Source organism: Miscanthus floridulus, chromosome 12, assembly GCF_019320115.1.
Source record: "Miscanthus floridulus cultivar M001 chromosome 12, ASM1932011v1, whole genome shotgun sequence".
NCBI classification, from domain to species: Eukaryota; Viridiplantae; Streptophyta; class Magnoliopsida; order Poales; family Poaceae; genus Miscanthus; species Miscanthus floridulus.
This window is the reverse complement of record NC_089591.1, coordinates 31,666,547-31,687,697: the sequence shown is the minus strand read 5'-3', so window position 1 is coordinate 31,687,697 and position 21,151 is coordinate 31,666,547. Positions and strand designations below refer to the sequence as shown.

At 42.7% G+C, this 21,151-nt stretch overlaps 1 long non-coding RNA gene across 1 annotated transcript; it reads left to right on the top strand.

Moving 5' to 3' along the window:
* The first annotated feature begins 10,303 nt into the window (after positions 1-10,303).
* On the top strand, positions 10,304-11,964 carry LOC136495272 (uncharacterized). The gene is made up of 5 exons (XR_010768956.1): positions 10,304-10,676; positions 10,977-11,096; positions 11,357-11,562; positions 11,660-11,727; positions 11,841-11,964. It is a non-coding gene; the product is annotated as an uncharacterized lncRNA (long non-coding RNA).
* Positions 11,965-21,151: the final 9,187 nt, after the last annotated feature.

Genomic DNA, 21,151 nt, shown 5'->3' with positions numbered 1-21,151 from the left:
GGTTGGCCAGTAGAATCCAATGCGGAATGCTTTGCCGACTAGTGTTCTTGAAGCGACATGATTTCCACAGCAACCTGAGTGTATTTCGTCTAAGATCTCTTTGCCTTTTTCAAATGAGACACATTTTAGGAGTACTCCTGATGATGCGGCTCTTCTGTACAGCTTGTCTCCTACTAGGACATAGTTTTTGCTTCTACGAACAACTCGGGTAGCCTCCTCTTTATCTGATGGCAACTTATTCTCTTTGATATAATCAATAAAAACCTGGGTCCATGAGGTGGTGATTACCAAAATCTGGGTGCCTTTAGCTAGGAGTTCAGGGGTTATCTCACCGGGTTGTTTGATAGAGGGAGGTGATAACTCCTCTATGAATACACCGGGTGGGACCTTCGCCCTATCCGATTCGACCTTGGCGAGGATGTCTGCTGCAATATTAGAATCACGTAGGACATGTAGAATTTCCAATCCTTGAAAATGTTTTTCGAGTTTTCATATTTCAGCACAGTAAGCACCCATGTTTTCTTTGGTGCAGTCCCAATCTTTGTTGACTTGGTTGATGACCACTGCTGAATCGCCGTATACGAGTAATCGCTTGATTCCGAGGGTAATTGCTACTCGGAGCCCATGGATGAGGGCTTCGTATTCTACTTCATTGTTTGTAGCTTGCCATAATATCTGAAGGACATACTTGAGTTGTTTTCCGTCTGGAGAAATGAAGAGAACGCCTGCACCGGCTCCACCTAGCTTGAGCGATCCATCAAAGTACATCTTCCAATGGTCAAGGATGGTATTTGACATAGGTTGTTGAATTTCTATCCACTCAGCAACAAAATCGGTAAGGGCTTGAGATTTAATTGTCTTCTGTGGGTTGAAATCGATATTGAGAGCACCAAGTTCAACTGCCCACTTAGATATGCACCCTGTTGCATCTCTATTGTGTAGGATGTCTTCGAGTGGGAAATCTGTCACCACGGTAATCTTGTGGCTTTCAAAATAGTGGCAAAGCTTGCGTGAAGTGATCAGGAGGGCGTAGAGTAGTTTTTGCACATGCGGGTACCGGATTTTTGATTCTGACAGTACTTTGCTGATGTAGTATATGGGGCGTTGTACTTTATATACGCGCCCTTCTTCTTCTCTTTCTACGACTATCGCTGTGCTGATCATAGTAGAAGTTGCCGCAATGTATTGCATCATGTCTTCATATTTCTTTGGAGGTGTGAGAACGGGCGAGGAGGTGAGGTATGCCTTAAGTCTTTTGAAAGCTTCGTTGGCTTCTTCTGTCCACTCGAACTTGTCTTTCTTCTTTAGTAGTTTAAAGAAAGATAACCCTTTTTCACCGAGTCTTGATATGAAACAATTGAGGGCCGCCATGCAGCCTGTTAGTTTCTGCACATCTTTGACACTTTGAGGAGGGCCCATCTCTATTATGGCTTGAATTTGCTTGGCGCTGACTTTGATTCCACGATGACTGACCAAGAATCCAAGTAGTTGTCCTGAGGGAACTCCGAATACACACTTATTTGGGTTCAATTTCCACCTCCACCTTTTTAGGTTTTCGAAGGTTTGCTTTAAGACTTCAATTAGTGTGTCCGGGTTCTTTGTTTTTACTACTACGTCATCCACGTATGCCTCTATGTTTTCACCGATCTGTTCACCAAGGCATGTTTGGATTGCTCTTTGGTAAGTGGCACCAACATTCTTGACTCCAAACGACATGGTCTTGTAGCAGTAGGCACCGAATGGAGTGATGAAAGATGTCTTGCTCTGGTCTTGTTCCTTTAATGCGATAGGTGATATCCTGAATAGCAATCAAGAAAGGATAATAGGGTAGATCCTGCTATTGAATCAATTATCTGATCAATGTGTGGTAGCCCGAATGGATCTTTCGGGCAGTGTTTGTTGAGATCTGTGTAGTCGACGCACATGCGCCACTCGTCCGTATTCTTTTTTTGTACTAGAACTAGGTTTGCTAGCCAATCTGGATGAAGGATTTCTCTGATGAATCTGGCTGACATTAGCTTTGTGATTTCTTTTTTAATTGCTACCTTCTTGTTGGGTGAGAATCGTCATAGCCGTTGCTTCATAGGCTTGGAGCCTTCATTGACATCGATTCTGTGCTCAGCCAACTCTCTTGGGACACCTGGCATGTCGGCCGGCTTCCAAGTGAAGATATCTTTGTTGTCCTGAAGAAAGTTGGTGAGCGCGAGTTCCTATTTTGTCAAGAGGTGGGCGCTGATGGTTGCCGTTTTGGAGGGATCACCGGTGCCCAGGTCGATTTGCTTGACGCCGACTTCTTTTGGTGGTGCGAGGATGCTGGCCTTTTTAGTCGGTATCTCTAGCTCTTCTGGGCTCATTTCTGCTGCAATAGTGGCTATTTCTTTTCTACCATTGGTGGCTTGTGCTTTGGCTGCAATTTGGATTGCCTGAACGTCATAGTCAATAGCGCGCTACAAATCACTTCGAAGGGAAAGGACACCGTTAGGCCCTGGCATCTTAAGCAATAGGTACGGATAATGCCGTATCACCATGAATTTTGCTAGTGCTAGGCGACCGAGGATTGCGTGATATGATGAATCGAAGTCTATAACTTCAAACTTGATGAACTCTGTACAGTCGTTTGAGGGAGTTCCAAAAGTAACTGGTAGAGTGATTTGTCCAAGTGGCATGGCTGCCGTGCCGTGTACTATGCCATAAAAAGGGGTGCTCATTGGTGTAATCATCTCGGCGAGTTGTAGTCCCATCTTTCTTAGGGTTTCTAAAAAAATGATGTTGAGTCTGGCTCCCCCATCGATTAGTACTTTTGTGACAGTCATACCGGCAATAGTTGGATCTAGAACAAGTGGGTAATGGCATGCGTTTCCTATGCTAGTCCATTGGTCTTCTCTTGAAAACTAGATTGGATACTGTGACCAATTGAGATATCTTGGATTAGTCGGTTCTACTGCCATGATGGTTCATAGAGCTAGCTTTTTTTGATGTTTGCTTCTGGAATCTAGGGCCCCGGCGAAGATCACTGCTACTGTCCCCCTGGATTTTTGGAATCCCTTGTCTTTGTGGTTGTCTTCTTCTTTTTTCTAATTGTCTTCTTTAGTGTTCCCCTTACTATCTTTTCTTGTGTATCGATCATTGAAGGTGTAGCAATTTCTGATGGTGTGATTTCTTTTAGGGTGCCAGATGCAATGCATGTTTTCAATGTCGTCATACCTTCTGGGTTTGGAAAACTTCCTTGATTTGTCAGCCACCGCTACGGTGTTGTCTGGTCCACGTTTTCTTTCCTGATGTCTGATGTTTCGATGATTTTGCTTGTCCGGGTTGTCTCGGTTCTTTCTATCCGGGAACCTTTCTCGTGTCTTCTCCTCTGTAGTAATCATCTTTTCTACTATGCGTCTGAATTCTTCATTGTTTCTCGGGTTTTCTTTGTAGAAGTCCTAAAATTGCCACCTAGCCATGATTCCGTGAGAGAAAGCTTCGATTACTTCTCGTTCAGTGATGTCATGTACTTAAGGACGCAGTTTGCCAAATCATCGATAGTAATTCCTGAGACTTTCGCCCCCTTTCTGCTGGAGTCCTTTTAATTCTACGTGGGTGATGGGGTGCGTAATGATACCCGTGAAATTTTCATAGAAAACTTTTTGCAAGTCCTCCCAATTTCTGATTTACCCTGGATTTAATTTGTCGAATCATTGGAGGGGTATGGTTTCTAGGGCCATGGGAAAGAACAAGGTCTTGATATCGTCGTCTCCTCCGGCTAGTTCAATCAATTGCGAGTAAATCCTGAGCCACTGCCTTGGTTCAGTCTTGCCATCATATTTAGAGTGGTTGGACGGCTTGAACTTATGAGGTAGTCATATTGAAGCAAGTCTATTTGTAAAACAGGGGAATCTATCGTGCGTTCTAGCTTCTTTGTATTCTGATTCAGCACCTCCTTCCAGCTAACTGTTGTTTTGGTGAGAGTAGTTCTGCGGGGCTGTCTGAATGGGTGCTTCGCTTCTGATCTTCCTTGGTTGTTTGACTCGGTAGTTTTGACTATGGTCCCTTCTACTTTCTCTATTGTGACTTCCACTTGGTCCAAGTCTCTCGAAAGCGGACTTCCTTTGATTTTGATCTTCCTTCCTATGAGATGTTGACCTAGCAGGTAGTCTTGAGTGGGTCCTTCTATCGTGCGTCCTTAGGGCTGCTGACCGAAGAAAGTCCCAGAGCTGTTCCTATTTTTCACTAGGATGTGATGTCGCTCCGAGTTCTTTTAGTGCTTCTCGGATCCTATTGTAGGGTATATTCACCGTGTGTCTTTCTTTGACTTCTTGTTTTGATTTTCTTCTATTGTACTTGGCTAGATCTGACTCATATTTGATCCAAGCTTCCTTGCACTGCCTAGCACAGTGTTGGCGTCCTTGTTTCAATTTGTTTTTTCTTTCTCTGGCTTGCTTCTGATTCTCGGTCTCACCATCGTACCCCTGGGTAAAGGGTGATATGTTGGACTCAGATTCATCTGATGACCTGATGTCGGGTGCTTCCGGGGGGACCAATGGTGATCGAGGATGGCGCACCACGACTACTTCTCATGCGTGAATTGTTCTGTTATCGGTGTTGGTTTCCACACTATCGGAGTTGTTGATAACTTTAGTAGAGGCTTCAAGGTCGTAGATCGAGTCTCCTTCTTGGTAGGGTAGAATTGTTGTTGTCGTTGTGCCGACTAGTCGGGTACCGCTATCCTCAGGAACAGAACCTGGCCAGTGGACGATGTAGTCTTGAGATGTTATAGTTAGTACGAGACCTTCCTAAGCTCCTTTCAGTGGCATTCTAAGCACCAAATTGAGGGATCCTTCGGGCCATGCCTGATAAGATGTTGCCATGTTGTGGAGTCCGAACGGAAAAGGACCCAACTTCTTGAAAGGACTCTGAGTGTACTCCGAGTTGTATTCTTGATAGGCCGAGGCCACGCTCTGAAGCCCCACCGGAAAAGAACTCGGTTTCTTGAAAGAACTCGGGTAAGACTCCATCTCGGATGCGGAGCCTGAGTTTGAGTTGGATGCGCAAAGCCACGAAATCCGAGTTGGATCGGACATCACGAGCTATGCGAATCTTCCGACGAGTTGATCTGCCGTAGTTGCCGAAATAGCGAGGTCCTCATGGTGATCCGAATCTTCGTGGAGACGGCCTTGAAGCTTGCCATTGTCGTCCGCCTCGTAGATCCATGAATCGAAGATTAAGGTTGATCCCATCGAGAAGATCATGTTGACGAGGTCCGTCGAGCTCTCAGATGCAAATTCGCCGAAAGCCCCTACCTGGCACGCTATCTGTCGATGTTTCGCCACCGATAGCCTGCCATGGGGGTACCCGGGGCAGTTTGTTTAGGCTTCAGCGTATGCAGAACTTGATGGTAAACGCAAGAGATAGTCGATTTATCCTAGTTTAGACCCTCGATCGTGATCGAGTAATAGCCCTATGTCTAGTCGGCGTTAGCCTTTGCGTTAGATTGATTGTCCCATCTCTTTTCATCCAGGAACTCCGCCCTCCTTTATATAGTCAGGAGGCCAGAGTCCTAGTCGATTTACAATGAGAGTTCCTAGTAGGATTACAAGAATCCTAGTTAGACTAGATCTTCTCTTTTCCTTGAGGGGTATCCCGTGGGTCCCACATCGACAGTAATTTGTATGATTATCAACTAATCTTTATATGACTACACTAGATCAATGCCTGCTCGACTTAGGATTATTCTTTTATTCTTTCTTTTCTATTTTATCCTTTGTGGAATGCCAAGTGTGTGTCCACTATCTTGGAATTAATATTCTTACCCCTATTATAAGCATTGGTGTACTTGAAAGCATTATTATTAAGTTCATATCCATACTAGACTCTTAATCAAATGTCTTCCTTTGGGAAAATATAAATAATAATACCCTGAATACTTTTGGGTAAAATGCTACAATGATAGCTCCGTGCGTTTACGGATAAATATCTAAAATTGTTAAGGAACTATCAAGGCTATTTCTTAGTAGCATGGCTACACATTTGTTATGTTGCTAAGAAATACCAACAAGGTATTTCTAGCGCCATTGCTGAGGATGGATTCAAACCCCGTACTTAGTAGTGACGTTAAGAAATACCAACAACGCGCTCGTCCGACAGCAGCTCGGCTAGCCTGACACGGCAGCACCCCGCATGCTCGCGCGCACTTGCCAGCCATGGCATGAACCGCTTGCTCGTTCCGTGGCATCGCAGCAGCGTGCACGCGCTCGCCCAGCAGTGTTCCCCTACGGCACGTCCGTGCCACTGCGGAGATGCGCCTCCTGCTGGCTGGTGACTGCCGAGTGGCCGCACCACGGGGGCTGACCATGGCGTCAGGGACCGCACCATCGGGCAGCTGCGCTGGCTCCGCAGCCTCGCTACGCACATATAGAGGAAAAATAGGAGCACGGAGGCACGTGGAGGCCAGGAAGGTCATGGGCTAGGTCCTCACTGCCGGCGAGACCTACATCGGCCGAATCAACCAAGGTCCCATGCGCGTGCTATGTCCATGATCAGTCTGGGCGCTTTTAACCAAAAATCCGTAAACTGAACCGAACTGAACCGAACCAAACCGAAATTGTGGGTTTTTTGGTTCTTGGTTTGGGTTTCGGTTGCAGGTTTGGGTTAGTTCGGTGTTTGCTACAGGAACCGAACACCCGATCAAAACTGAAGTCATGGCCGCATTGCCTCTCTAACTTCTCGTCCTCGCCTTGTTCTAGGCCTAGCCCTGGGCCCATCACGTGGACAACTAAAACCAGCGGCCGAAAAGGCAAAAAGCAATCACGTGGCCCTTTGTCGCTTTCTCTCCATCCGCATCTCGTTCCTCATCTTTCTTCTTCATTCTCTCAAATCTCGATCTATCCACACAGCCATTCCAGAGTACTAATTCATGAGCACAAGGCGCAGGCTTGCTGCTTGCGGGTTGAGGAAGCATATCACGCAAGCACAAGTTACCTGCGGGCTATGGTAGCTTGCTGTGTGATGTTCAATGGCTCACGGCGGTAGGTTACAGAGGGCGTCAATGCAAGTCTGAATGGCGATGCCATGGTTCGAGAGCATGCTGTGGTGGCCGCGGGCATTGCGGAGCCATTGGTGGCACGAGCAAACACATCAATGTGGCGCAGCGTTGGTCGGGTGAGTGGCGAGGACCGGCGTCGTCCCCGCGGGTGAGCTACGCTACACGCCTGATGACCCAGCAGCGCTCACCCAGTTCTAGATCGGTGAACTTCGGTGAAAGCCGAAAGCCGAACCGATCAAATCGAAACTGAACTACTCGATTTCTCAGTTTTCATTGCACCGATCGGTTTCTAGTTTTCCTCAAACCTTAAGTTTTCTTGCACCGAACAACCGAACCAAAGTATCGATTTTAACCGATTGCCCAGGCTGAGTCCATGAATAGGATTAGGGAGAGGACAGAGGAAGGGGATGACACATTGGGCTCGCCGAGAAGGTCCTATTTGTTTCGCTGAAAAACAAGCCGGAACAGCTCCGGCTGATTTGTTGTGAGAGAAAAATACTATTTCAGCTGAAAAAATAAGCTGAAAAAGACGAATTATAAAAGAAGCAAATATGGCCCAGTGAGATAGAGTGGGAGGGGTATTTTGGTCCTTAGAAAAATATAAAATTATCTACGTATATAATGGCATATTTTAGCTTTCACGAGAATTATAATGGACTAGCATAGTTTTTGAATAATAATAGTGTGCTTAAAAAACGGTGAAATTATATTGGCACAGATCCAATTAACCCCCCAAAAAAGTGGCGGCTGCTGCTTTTGGTTCCGGCCGTGACGTCAGACCTTTGACTGGAGTTGTCCTGCGGCGGTGACTTCAACAGACTTTCACCAGCGGCAGCAACGATGGTGACAACTGCTTCAAGCAAAGGTGGCTTGCGGCGGCGGCTTCCAGGCTCTAGTGACGGCAGCCGATGGCCATCGCTTTCAACGAACACGGCTATTGATGGCCAATAACATCGAGTTAGACCATCAACATTTCACCCAAAAGTAAGATAAAATCACATCACATGCACCCAATTTGCTTTATAATTCACCTAGTTCCACTTGTACTTAGAAAAGTATTTGAATACAGGAAATTTGTACAAATTTCATCAAACACAAGTGCAAAGGAGGCAAGTGGACGTGGCAGGGGCCTTGGGTCCACCTGGTGTGGTCGCTCGATGCCACATGGCATCGCCCGATGCTCCACCTAGCCCTGCCACGTCACTGATCCCTGGGAGAGCTAGGTGGCACACCTAGGAGGTTTCCCCCGCCGTTGATCTACGTCGGTTTGATCCGAAGGCTGAGGTGAAGCTCCCTTGGATCCTTGGGCCCACTGTCATCCACTTGGAGGTGACACATGGTCAAGAAGAGCATTAAGTGGATGACCAAGAGGGAAAAATTCAAAGCATCTTTTAAGGAGTTTGCTGAGGCTTGCGGTCTTGACTATGTCTTGATGAAGGGAGGTGTGCAGTTGAAGAGTCCTCCGGAGTTGGAGGAGGATGAAGCTCATAGGTTCCACAAGTTTGATGACTCCAAGTTCATGTGGAATAAGGGGCTAAGGAGAGAGGCACATTTGCTAAATGGTATGCTGCATTGCACTATGATTCATAGCTAGGATGAGAGTAGTAAGTTTATAGATTAAGCGTGTGAAAGCCCAAGTTTGGTTTTGGTTAATTGATGAAACCTATTTGGACTAATCCTTGCATCTAAGTATGTGACTAAATAGGATGGTCCAATCCAAGTGAAGGAGCTAGGTTCCACTCATCGATGGAGATGGGCACATGAAATGAAGTCCATTGTGGTGGTGTGGACATGTGATGATGATCAAGCTCCGGACTTTGGAAAAGAAGAAAGAGAAAAACAAAATTGGCTCAAGGCAAATGTGATATTCATAGGGCCATTATGTTTTCGGTGATCGAGACACTATAGAGAGTGTGATCACATTTAGGATAGATGGTCGTACTAAGACGGTAGGCCTCATCCCTCTGTTGGATGGCCTGCACCCTCTGAGCATGGGCAGCCCGTGTCTCGGCCTGTGCTACGTTCCTATCTAGAACAACATTCTCCATCTGAGTCTAGAGGGCTCCCAACGCTGTATAAGCGTCAGCAGTGTCCCAAAGAGCCTCCCTAGCTGTCTTCTTGTGCTTACACACACACACTTCTTCAGCCTTCGCTGTACTTCCCTAGCTTCCATAAGCTTGTTCACATAGATGTTATAAGACTCTTCCTAGAAATAGCGGGTGTCTTCTCAGGCATAAAACATTTGCATGACAGTGAACATAGCCTTCATAGCAGGACTCGAGCTCTATGCCCGCTTGTCATGGTCCCGCACCATAGAAACACAGTCATGCTGTCTCCAAACTTCCATAGCTGGATCCACTTGAGGAATAGATCCCGCTGCACTATTGGTGAGTGAATCATCATGCTGCTAATAAAGTGTGCTCAAGATCTCAAAGGCTGCCACTTGAGCGCCTTCCCAAGGGGTTCGTCCCTCAGACTCCGCTTTCTAGCCCTGGTACTATGGTGCCCGTGTATAAGAAGGATGGACACTTACCTCAAACCATGGTTCCTCCTGCACATGCCTCTGTGTCCAAAAGTATTGGGGCGGCTCTATGTACCCCACAAAATACAACACTTTCCAGAGCGAGGCAGATGTGCCAAAGATACCCAAGAATGCCTTGTTCCCTTCTTGCGGGTAATAGGCTACCATCTGTAGCAAAATGGTGCAACTCTCGTGAGAACAATATTATAATAGCAAAGATTACTTACTGAATAAGAAACTTATAAAGGAAGGAACAATGCAAGTATGTAATGAATGATTTATCATGATGCGTGCACGTTCCATACGTCCTCATAAACTTAGAAAAAATTGAAACTTCTAGCGAAATACACAGTGGCATACATACGTTCTCTCATAATATAATGTAACTAGTCAGGCTACAGTTTCGTTGTTAGCGTACCTGTACAAGAGTTTCATTTCAGCCTAACCCCACAATTATATAAATACAGAAATAAAAATCTGGACTCTAGGTTGAATACTAAATACTTCTATATATATATATATACCCATATATATATATACTTGCACTTCAATACGAACACCCCTTTATCAACGAATGCCTAGCAACAGAAATAAGATCTGTTGCTTTATGACATATCCCACGTCGCACACCGCGCCCGCTCCCCTAATAACTTCGTCTGCGCAGCCCACGAACGTGGATAGTCCAACTGCCTAGTAGGGTTTATCATGATTAGGGATTAACTGTGCCTTCATCTAGTAGAGGCGATGGTCGGCCGCATACTCCTGGTGTCATCTGTCGATCCACACCATCCTCCTCCTCTCTCCGATATCTTCCTCCAGTGGGCAACTTCCTTCCCTCAACCACATTGTTCAGATCCGGTGGCGGTGAGTATGCACAAGGAGGCGATGGGATCTGATGGACGATACCACAACCTCCGTCGTTTGATCCAACCTAGACCGAGCCTAGAGTTTGAGCATCAGGTATGATCTCTCCCTTCCTCTTAGTTTATTACATCACGTTGCGATGTGACAATTTCTGGCACCTACTGTGGACAAGCTGAGAATGGCGGCAGCCATGCCAACTGTATCTACCTCGTCTCCCATATTGGACTCTGTCAGCAACATGACGTTCTTCCTCTGATCTACAAGGTCACGTCCAATCTCCCCTTTTCTGATTCTTTTTTGTTTATCGGCACAATAATCTGTCCAATCCTCCCCATTCTGATTCTTCTTTTACCAGCACAACAATCTGTCCACTATGTTTTCGATAGAATGCTTCCCAGAGATAAAAAAAAAGTTTCACTAATTTTTGTGATATGATTGTATGAATGTGTGATACTCTAGAGATTATCAAACAAGTCATGTTATTAGGGAATCTAAGAAAAAAAAACCAGTCAGAAGAAATTTACTTGGCTTGCATATATCTGAACTCAATTTTTTTGGTCCCAGTCTTCTTGTTTTTAGGCAACAAACTGGATGGTGCACTTATGGAAAATCCAATATAGGCAGGGTGAATAGCTTAGGAATCATATGATTACCACGTGAAGGTGTGGACAAATGGAAGAAAAGGTTTCTGCTATACCATTTTTTGTTAAGTATACCAGTGTTCTTGTTTCTGCTATACCATTTTTTGTTAAGTATTAACAACCGCTGATTGATATCCCAAGTTGATATTTTTGTACATCACTGTAATTTTGATGGATATGGTGTTTCTAGCTTGTTCTGACTCCTCAATGGATTAGTTCTTCAGTTCTGAAATTAAAGAGTATTTGGTAATAATTCAGTTATGCTTACTAACGGATGATGTTATCTTTTTTGAACTTGTGCAGACAAAGGTAAATTTTCTAAATTTTGTATTGTGATTCTGTGATATACAACTATGAGCTATGAGGAGGTGACTGAAGAATATATCTAGGAAGGTAAAGGTATCCCTTCTTCAAGTACGTACACAAGTTCTCTGGCTATCTAAAAAAATTCCTGACTTGTTTCTGATGACAAGTAAATCCCATGTATAGGAGATGATACCCTTGTTCAAGTACGTACAAAAGAACAGATCTAGCACATCCACCAGTTTCAATTTATTTTTGCGTGGCTTTACTGGTTCTAATTTAGCTCAGCTTCTTTTATGTCAGGGTTGTTGTGTCACTGTAGAAAAAGGGTATTAATGAAACCTTAATTCTAGAAGAGCTGCCAGGAACAGGTATATATACATTGGCTCAGTTATTTTCCTTCACCAAGATTTGTAAATTCATGGGAAAATCGCATATTTTCCTAAACATGTTCTTAGCGAAGCACTCTATATTTTCATGCAAGACGAATATATGATATTTTGGATGTTCAAACGATTGAAGGATCAAGAACAAGATTTCCCCTCAAGATTAGTTGTTTAGGACTGAAGTTAACACTTATGTACATTTATTTTCAGTATGGAACTTTGTAATTAGTGAATCATTGTATACAATTATAGAGTGCACCATTTTCTTGTACCTATAAAATCATTTACATACTTTTAGTTAATTAATATTATCTTAAGTTCCAAAGATATTTTTTAATGTTTCTGGTTGCTGGGTGTAAGATATCCAATTAATTTATCAAGCTATTAATACTATAAAAATAACATATATATGATTTTAATAACAAATTCTAAAACCATGCGTCATATTCTACTAGCAACACATATATACATTGCTACATATTCGTTGTTAGTGCTAGCAATGCTTGCATACCCCTCTTACCAACACATATATATGTGTTGCAATTGATCCTTGCAACGCCACTTTAAGCAACACATGTTGGATGCGTTGGTATTGATCCTACCAACACTTATTCAGGCTTGTAGAAACGCATATATGCGTTGCTAAAGGGGTGTCCTTTTGTAGTGTTTCGTATCAAAGCTACCCGAACGTAAATATGTCCCATATATACATATAAATATGCATATACAGCCGTATCAAACCTAAGCCACACTTAAATACCTTAGTATATATATATAAGACATATATATACTTCAGTATCAAAGCTACCTCTCCTCTTAGACCGCACGCTCACATCTTGCGGTCATGCCACTCATCATCTTACCTTGGGCGTAGAGGCATTTGATCCATATATTACCACTCAAGTGAATAGCATCCATACAATAGCATGCCGTATGAACGACAAAAATAAAAACCCACATGGTAGCATTTATTTAGCCACCTGAAATCCTTAACTGGACATAAGGAAAATGATCACTGACACACCCTAGATTCAAATTTTAGATTTGAACACCTATTTATATATAGCTATAAGTTTGCCAAAACTAGTTTTGTAAAAAAAGACTTTTGTTTTAAATACACATATGGCAATAATGTTAAATCTTGCTCTGATGCTAGCTGTAACAGAACCATTCAATTTATAAGAGTACAAGTACAATGGTTGCCCACAAGCCATCGCACTATCATACTTGAGTCCATATAAACCCGGTAGTCCGTCGAGTACCATGAAGGGTCTCGATTCATCGCCAACATACAACCAAGATCATACATTACTCTACATACATGCCACATGTTATATGGAGTTCACAAATACATTGCCATACATCAGAGTGCGATTAAAGTTATTACAAACCAAGTTCAAATAAAGTAGTAACGGAAGCAAAGTAGTTTTTAAACCAACATCTCACACCATTATTCAAATACTTGCCAGCCATGATCACAACCCACAAAAGCATCATAGATTAGATATATAAATAGAAGCGCCTTGCCTGGGGCCTACTCCCCATCCGCAGCGGGACAAGCAATTCTTACAATATCCATGAAAGACTGTGTTACTTGCAACAAGTGAGAAATAAACCCTGAGTATAAGAAGGTACTCGGCTAGACTTACCCATCACAAACCAAAAATAAAGTGACTCTAAGGATCATGCAAGGCTTTATAAGTGGAGCTAGCTTGACAACATTTTGCATAAAAGCTACTAGTTGAGCTATACATTTTATAATTCAGTCATCAAGTTAGTTAATTATAGCTATTCATCTATAGATTAGCAACTAACCTATGCCAAACATGTGGTATATCAGTAGTGACAGAACAATAGTAACCATAGCAATTTATTATTCATTTTCAGAACAATTCCACTTGCCATTATCACTACGATAGAAGGAAGCTTAGTCAAGTTTCTCACTATCCGGGAGAGACAGCGATTCGAATCGATTGCAACTAGCTGAGAAGTTATTCATAACACAAACCTAGGTCTACCAGCCACGGTAGCCTTAGGTCACCTTTAGTACAACTTAGGTACATATTTCACGGGTTCGATCAGCGCCGCACAATTAGGGGCGCTACCGATTGCCAGGACAATCAGGACTACCCTACCCTTGGGCTCACATCTAGCTTCCTACACATCCTTACTACCTCTAGTGTGCGCACTTTGATAGAATGAGACCCATCCTGAGTTGAGCTACTCAGCTTCATGGTCGAAACGAGTTATCCGGCCAGCTAAGTGAGAGGCATGCGTTCAAAATGATAGAGAACCAACAACGATGTGGTCCTTAATCGATGCAAACAGAATCACATGAGTCAACCTACAACATAGACTCCATCCAACCTCGATTTACAGCATCCCATGGTTCTTTTACATGATAGCAAATATAACCAACCATGGTTAGTGTCCACCTATATCTCGTAGGTGATAGGAAATCATCCGACTTCTACCGAGCTAAGCATTGCTAAGCAGTTATTCGATCCTGGACCAACATAGGATTCAAGGTATATTTCTGGACAAGGTAGTTCTATGCATCAAGTGTTTCCAATCAACTCTTATAACCTAATGCATCAAATATAAAGGACTCAAGTTATATTTTATAAAACATAGGAGGCTTATAATGCTCAAGGACTTGCCTTTCAGGAAAGAAGTAGGCTGGTGATCAGGGCACTCTGGTAGTTCTTCTAGAGCCTACTCCTCGCCTTCGGGAGCTGCTAGCTATGGTGTCTCCTGATTCTCCTCCGCCTCTCTTCGAGTTCTAGTAGGGTTACTCCTTCGGGCGATCCTATATGCTATGAGCATGAAATAAGATATCACTGGATGCATAGATAATGACATGGATGATATGATATGCTAGAATGCATACTCATAAGTGTCCTTAATAGTAATGTATTAAAGTGATAACTAAGATAAATTTTCTTTTACTGAGTAGGTGCATATCTCTTCTCTAGTAATTAAACAATTGTCCATTTAAGCATTTTTTGGACTACAAGATAGCAGCCACTTGTTTTGACCTATAACTGGAGTTATACACATCCAAATAATATGGTTGTAGGACTTTCTAGAAAGCTTATGAAATTTCCTACAACTTTCTTTTAATCATCTTAAGGTGATTCAGTATCTATCTAGTTCAAACAATTCAATCTTTCAGATCTGTCTAGAGGACAAGCAAATCTGATAGCAGACTTCTAATAGCTATAACTCTTAAAATCAATTAGGCCTATGACCATGAAATTTTAGTACAAGTATGATGAGTAAGTTATCTATAACTTTATTATTAACAAGTTTTATAGGAAAGGTCACTATCATCATGAATTTGTCAATACAACAGAAACTACTCATGCAGCCATTTAGTTGAATTATAAAGCAATAATTAACTAGCTGCCTATAACCAATTACTTCTATGCCCAACTAATAACATCAATAGATCATATGCATCACAAGCACTATAGAAAATATTATGGTTAAGCCCAAATAATTTACTTATGTGCATTTATTAATTTCTTTATATAATAGGGTGATTTAGAGGATAATTATTTCCAATGATCAATAAATTCGAAGAAAATTATAGTGGGTTACAAATGATCCCAATAGTCTACTGTACAAATTTCATGCTATTTGGATAAGTTTAGTCACCTCTACAAAAATGACAAGTTGCATAGGCTTATTTTAGCAAAAATAGTTTAGCCTAGTGAAAAGTGTCAAACAACATATTTCATATTTTTCTTACTTTCATCCTAGCACCATAACACTATGTAAAAAATTGCATGATCATAAGTTATGTATTTTTACCCCATTTATTTTCACTTGAAACTAGCAATTAATCAATGTTAAATAGGAAGATTATATTTCAAGTATGACTACTGTAGCTTTAGTACTTTTCCTACCTAGAGCATGGCAACTAAGACCATCAAAATTAGAATCACAATTTTAGCACTTCCCTAGCTCAAGTTATCCATTTTACAAGATAGAAACTATTTTAAAAGCACTTTACTTGCTTAATTTAATTCCCCAAGAAAAATACCCCAAACGGTAGGTTTCATATTTTTATCCAATAGTACACTTCATGATGAATCCAATAAAATTGGGATCACCTCATTTGGATACTCCTAGCTCAAGATATGATTTTTGCAAGTTTGCTACAAAATCTGTGAAAACAAATAAAGAAAATCACTCAAAAATCCAAAATATATTACATACACCTAGTCTATACACCCACAGAGGCGCCGGCAGCTGGGCTGCACGGTCAACGGACCCCACACATCAGAGACATAGGAGTAGGTCATGGTGTTTGTCTGGCCCTATCTTGCCAGCGATGAGGTCATCGGCGGTGAGGTTGCCACTGACGTGCTCCCCTTGAAACCCCACGTTGACTGGTACCCGTGATTGACTCAGCGCATCACCGAAGTGACCTCACCGGCGAGCATGGTGGCTCGGTGGTGGCATGTGGTGGCGGACCCACCATCTCTAGTGATGACACGACCAAGTGAGCGTGGCTACAACATCAGGATGTCCTACCAGAGCTCTAGGGCTAGGTTATGGCCATGGCGAAGTAGTGGTGAGCTTCGGCCATGTGCATGGTGGCATGGCGGCATGAGCACGGTGATGGTGAGGTCACCATTCCAACGAGATGGTGGTCGATGATGGGTCTCCATCTTTGGGGATGGTGCTAGGGTTCATGGCATTATGAAAACACACGCTAGAGTCTAGCTATGATCGGCTATGGCGAGCTTGAGCTCACGGCCATGGACTGGCGCACTTGGTGCGGTGGCGTGTTCCTGGCATGGTGGCGGTGGTAGCAGGTTAAATAAATGACAATGTGAGCATCTATGACCTAAGACTGATGATGAACCCATGGAGGAAGAAGGTAGGAGGAGCAGTGGATATGGCTAGGCCACGGCGACGCTCCATGGCCATGGCGGCGACAGCGACATGAAATGCCGCTTTACCTTGGCTCGAACAGTGGGAGTGGTGAGTTGGGGAGGTAGAGTGGCTCACAATGAAGCTATCCATGTGATGGATTGGATGGAGCTACGGGGGTGGTGGTGTGCGAGCACATCGGGGGCACGTGGCAATGGCGATGGCAGCACGGCTCGGCTATGGGAGAGCGAGAGAGAAAGGCAGAGTGAGAGTGGGAATGGAGAGAGCAACCGCTGTGCCTCCCTTTACTCCCTCTGCTTACCAGTCTAGCTAGGCCGATGTTGGCGAGTGGTCACCATGCAGCGCACATGGCCTAGCAGTGGTTGGCCACGACGTGCTCGGTCGGCCGATTCAAATCAGTCGTCAGGCCGACTGACAGTGTGTTTTCACACCGTCATTACTCCTAATCCATGGTGATTTAGCAAAAACATCATTGATAGAAGTTGTAGAGCTATGTGAGTACTACAACTTTGCTTTAAGAAGCATTACCAAATTCTCACTGGTTTTCAAAATGCAAAGGTCCAAAGTAGGTCACATTGAAACTAAAAACAACTTCTAGACAACAAATTGTCTCAAAACAACATTTTATTGATTCTTGTGGGCCCTATTTGACCATGTTAGGCACTGAATTAGTACATGACCCTTAAATAAAGTTTGTTACCCATGTCAAGAACTACAACTTTTATTATGGTTGCACAGCCATGCAAACTCTCTATGCTATAGTTCAACTTTGGTCAAAGTAGGATCTTAAAAAATGACATTATGAGTAAATTAGGACTTAGAAGCAAATTTGGCCCATGTCATGAATACAAACATTGTTCCATTTACCATCCTAGATATGTCTAAGGTGTTTTTGTGACCTCACAACCATTTCTTGCATTGGTCACACATGATCACAAGCATATGCATGTATATAAGCAACATCACATGTGATAAAGATAGAGTGAATGAGATGAAACTTCATATGCTCATGCTCATGAATGCTTGGATGATGCTTGTGCTCATGAATTGCAAGTGCCAATTGTATGCTTAATACTAGGGTGTTACAGCCCCTCCCCCGTTATAGAAATCTCGCCTCGAGATTTGGATGACCTACCATTTTTCATAAAAGGCAGGATAAACCTCACGTAGATAATCCTCTCGTTCCTAGGTGGTATCTTGTTCGCTGTGGTTATTCCACACCACTTTGTAGAACTTGATGACCTTACTCTGGGTGACTCTTTCCATTTCTTCCAAAACTTGGATCGGTTTCTCTTCATAAGTCAAATCTGATTGGAGCTTAATATTGGCGGGTTCAATGGCTTCATCTGGTATGCGAAGGCACTTTTTAAGTTGAGAAACATGAAAGACATTGAATATGGCTCGCATCTCTAGAGGTAACTAGAGCTTGTAAGCTACCCTTCCACTTCGCTTGATGATCTTGTATGGGCCTACATATCTTGGTGCTAGTTTTCTTTTCACCCTAAATCGTTGCACCTGTTTCATGGGTGATACCTTGAGGTATACAGTAGTCACCCACCTCAAATTCAATAGGTCTTCTTCTCTTAGTCAACATAACTCTTTTGCCTAGACTGAGTAGCTTTCATATGTTGTTGGATAATACGCACTTGCTCTTTCGGTTTCCATGACAAAATCAATACCATAGTATCTCCTCTCTCTGGGCTCAATCCAATTCAAAGGAGTTCTACATTTTTGACCATACAAAGCCTCAGAAGGAGCCATCTTGATGCTCCCTTGATAACTGTTGTGGTAGGAAAACTTGCTAAAGGTAGCCACTTTTCACACATGCTCTCAACATATCTTCTAAGATTTGATTTACTCGCTCAGTCTGCCTAGAGGTCTAAGGGTGATATGTTGAGCTTCGAACTGATGTTGGTACCTAACTGCTTGTGCAAGTGCTCCCAAAACCGAGTAGTGAATTGAGATCCCCTATCTAGCACAATTGTACTTGGTACCCCATGCAAGCGTACTATCTGAGCTATGTGTATTTCTACATACTAATGCGGTCGATAGTTGGTTCTTACGGGAATGAAGTGCACGGATTTGGTCAGACGGTCTACAATTACCCATACTGAGTCAAAACCCTTTTGAGTGAGTGGGAGTCCAACAATGAAATCCATGCTGATCTCCTCCCACTTCCATCCTAGAACAGACAAAGGTTGGAGCAATCCGGTAGGCTTCAAATGATCAGCTTTGACTCTACTGCAATTATCACACCTAGCAATATAGGCGGCGATATCTTTCTTCATCTTGGTCCACCAAAAAATAGGTTTTCAAATCTTGATACATTTTGCTACTACTCGGATGGATGGATAACTTGGATGAATGAGCTTCATCTAGGATTTGATTTCTAAGTTCGTGGTCTTTCGGTACCACTAGTCGGTTTTTGAACCATAGCGTACCTCTTTCATCCAACCTGAAATGCTTGGTTTCCTATTCCTTCATCTTTCTCTTTATGTGTAACACACCTACATCTGTCTTCTATAGTTCTATGATTTTGCTCTCAAGTGAACAACTAATAGTGATGTTAAGTAGCACAACGAGATGCAATAGATTAAATCCATCTTCCAACAAGGCTTCTAAGGTGTTACAATGAGATTTCTGACTAAGTGCATCTGCTACAACATTGGCTTTTCCTAGATGATAGTGCACTTCCAAATTATAGTCCTTAATCAGTTCTAACCATCTATGCTGTCTCATGTTCAGTTCAGGTTGAGTGAAGATGTATTCGAGACTTTTGTGATCAGTGTATATGTGACATACATTCCCCAACAAATAATGTATTCCATATCTTCAATGCGTGGACAATTGTGGCAAGCTCTAAATCATGGGTAGGATAGTTGACTTCATGCCTTCTCAACTATCGAGAAGCATATGTAATAACTCAACCTTCTTGCATAAGCACACACCCTAACCCTGTACCTGATGCATCATAGAACACATCAAAAGGTTTTTCAATGTCGGGTTGTGCCAAAACAGGAGCAGTGGTTAGCATGGTTCATAGAGTGTGAAAAGTAGCCTCACACTCTAGGAGTCTAATTAAACTTTTCATCCTTCGAAAGTAATCTAGTCATGGGCTTATCTATTTTAGAAAAGTCAGGAATGAAATGACGATAATAACCTGCTAGCCCTAGAAAACTCCAAACTTCATGAACCGAAGTTCAGGGCCTTCCAATCCTTGACCTCTTGTACTTTAGATGGTTCTATAGAGATTCCATCTTCAGATAATATATGACCTAATAAAGATAATTCCTTTCAGCCAGAATTCACACTTGCTAAACTTTGCATACAACTTATGCTCTCTTAGCCTAGACAAGACAACTCTCAAATGCTATGCATGATCTGCCTCATTCTTAGAGTAAATCAGGATATCATCGATAAACATGACCACAAACTTGTCAAGCTTGGGCATGAACACCAAATTCATCAGGTACATGAAATAAGCAGGAGCATTTGTCAGTCCAAAAGACATGACCAAATACTCATACAAGCCGTATCTAGTGGAGAAAGCTATCTTAGGTATATCCTCTAGCCTGATCTTAATCTGGTGGTAGCCTAATCTCAAATCGATCTTAGAGAATACCTTTGCTCTTGCCAATTGATCAAACAAAATATCAATACGAGGCAAAGGGTACTTGTTCTTAATGGTTACGGCATTGAGCGGCCTATAGTCCACACACATCCATAAGGATTTGTCCTTCTTCTTCACAAATAAAGCTAGACAACCCTAGGGAGACGAAACTAGGTTCGAAAGAGACCTTTGTCCAAAACTTCTTATAGCTGAATTTTAAGTTTGGCTAACTCATTGGGTGGCATCCTATAGGGTCTTCTTGAGATAGGTGTTGTACCTGGCACTAACTCAATCTTAAACTCAACATCCCTATCTGGCGGCAAACCAGGCAACTCATTTGGGAATACATCTAGAAACTCACAAACTATAGGAATATCACAGAGAGTAGTGGTTTGGATGGCACAAGATAAGTTTTGAGGATCAAAACTTCTAGGAAGTGGCACTAGGAAAGCACCATACCCTTTAGGTTCTCTCAACATAATGGTTTGAGTGGATGTGTCAATATGAACTCCATGCCCACTCATCCATTTCATGCCCAATATCACATCTATGGCTAATCCTGGCAATACTATAAGATCCATAGTATACTCTCGCTCCTTGTATGGAGATGACTACATCTCTGACTAATTGGTTTGTGGAAATAGCAGCCCTAGCTGAACTTATACTATAACCACCCTTGTCTACCTCAAGTATTTTCTGATCATGCTTAGATGCAAATGTCTGACTCATAAATGAATGCAAAGCTCTAGAATCAAATAAAACAATTGCAGGGTGCTTGTTTATAAGAAACATACCAACAGTCATGACTTCCCCTGGAGGAATGTATAGTGCACATATCTAGGACATGCCTTAGGATTGGCTTGCTTTTGATTACCCTAGTTTTGATTCCCATTC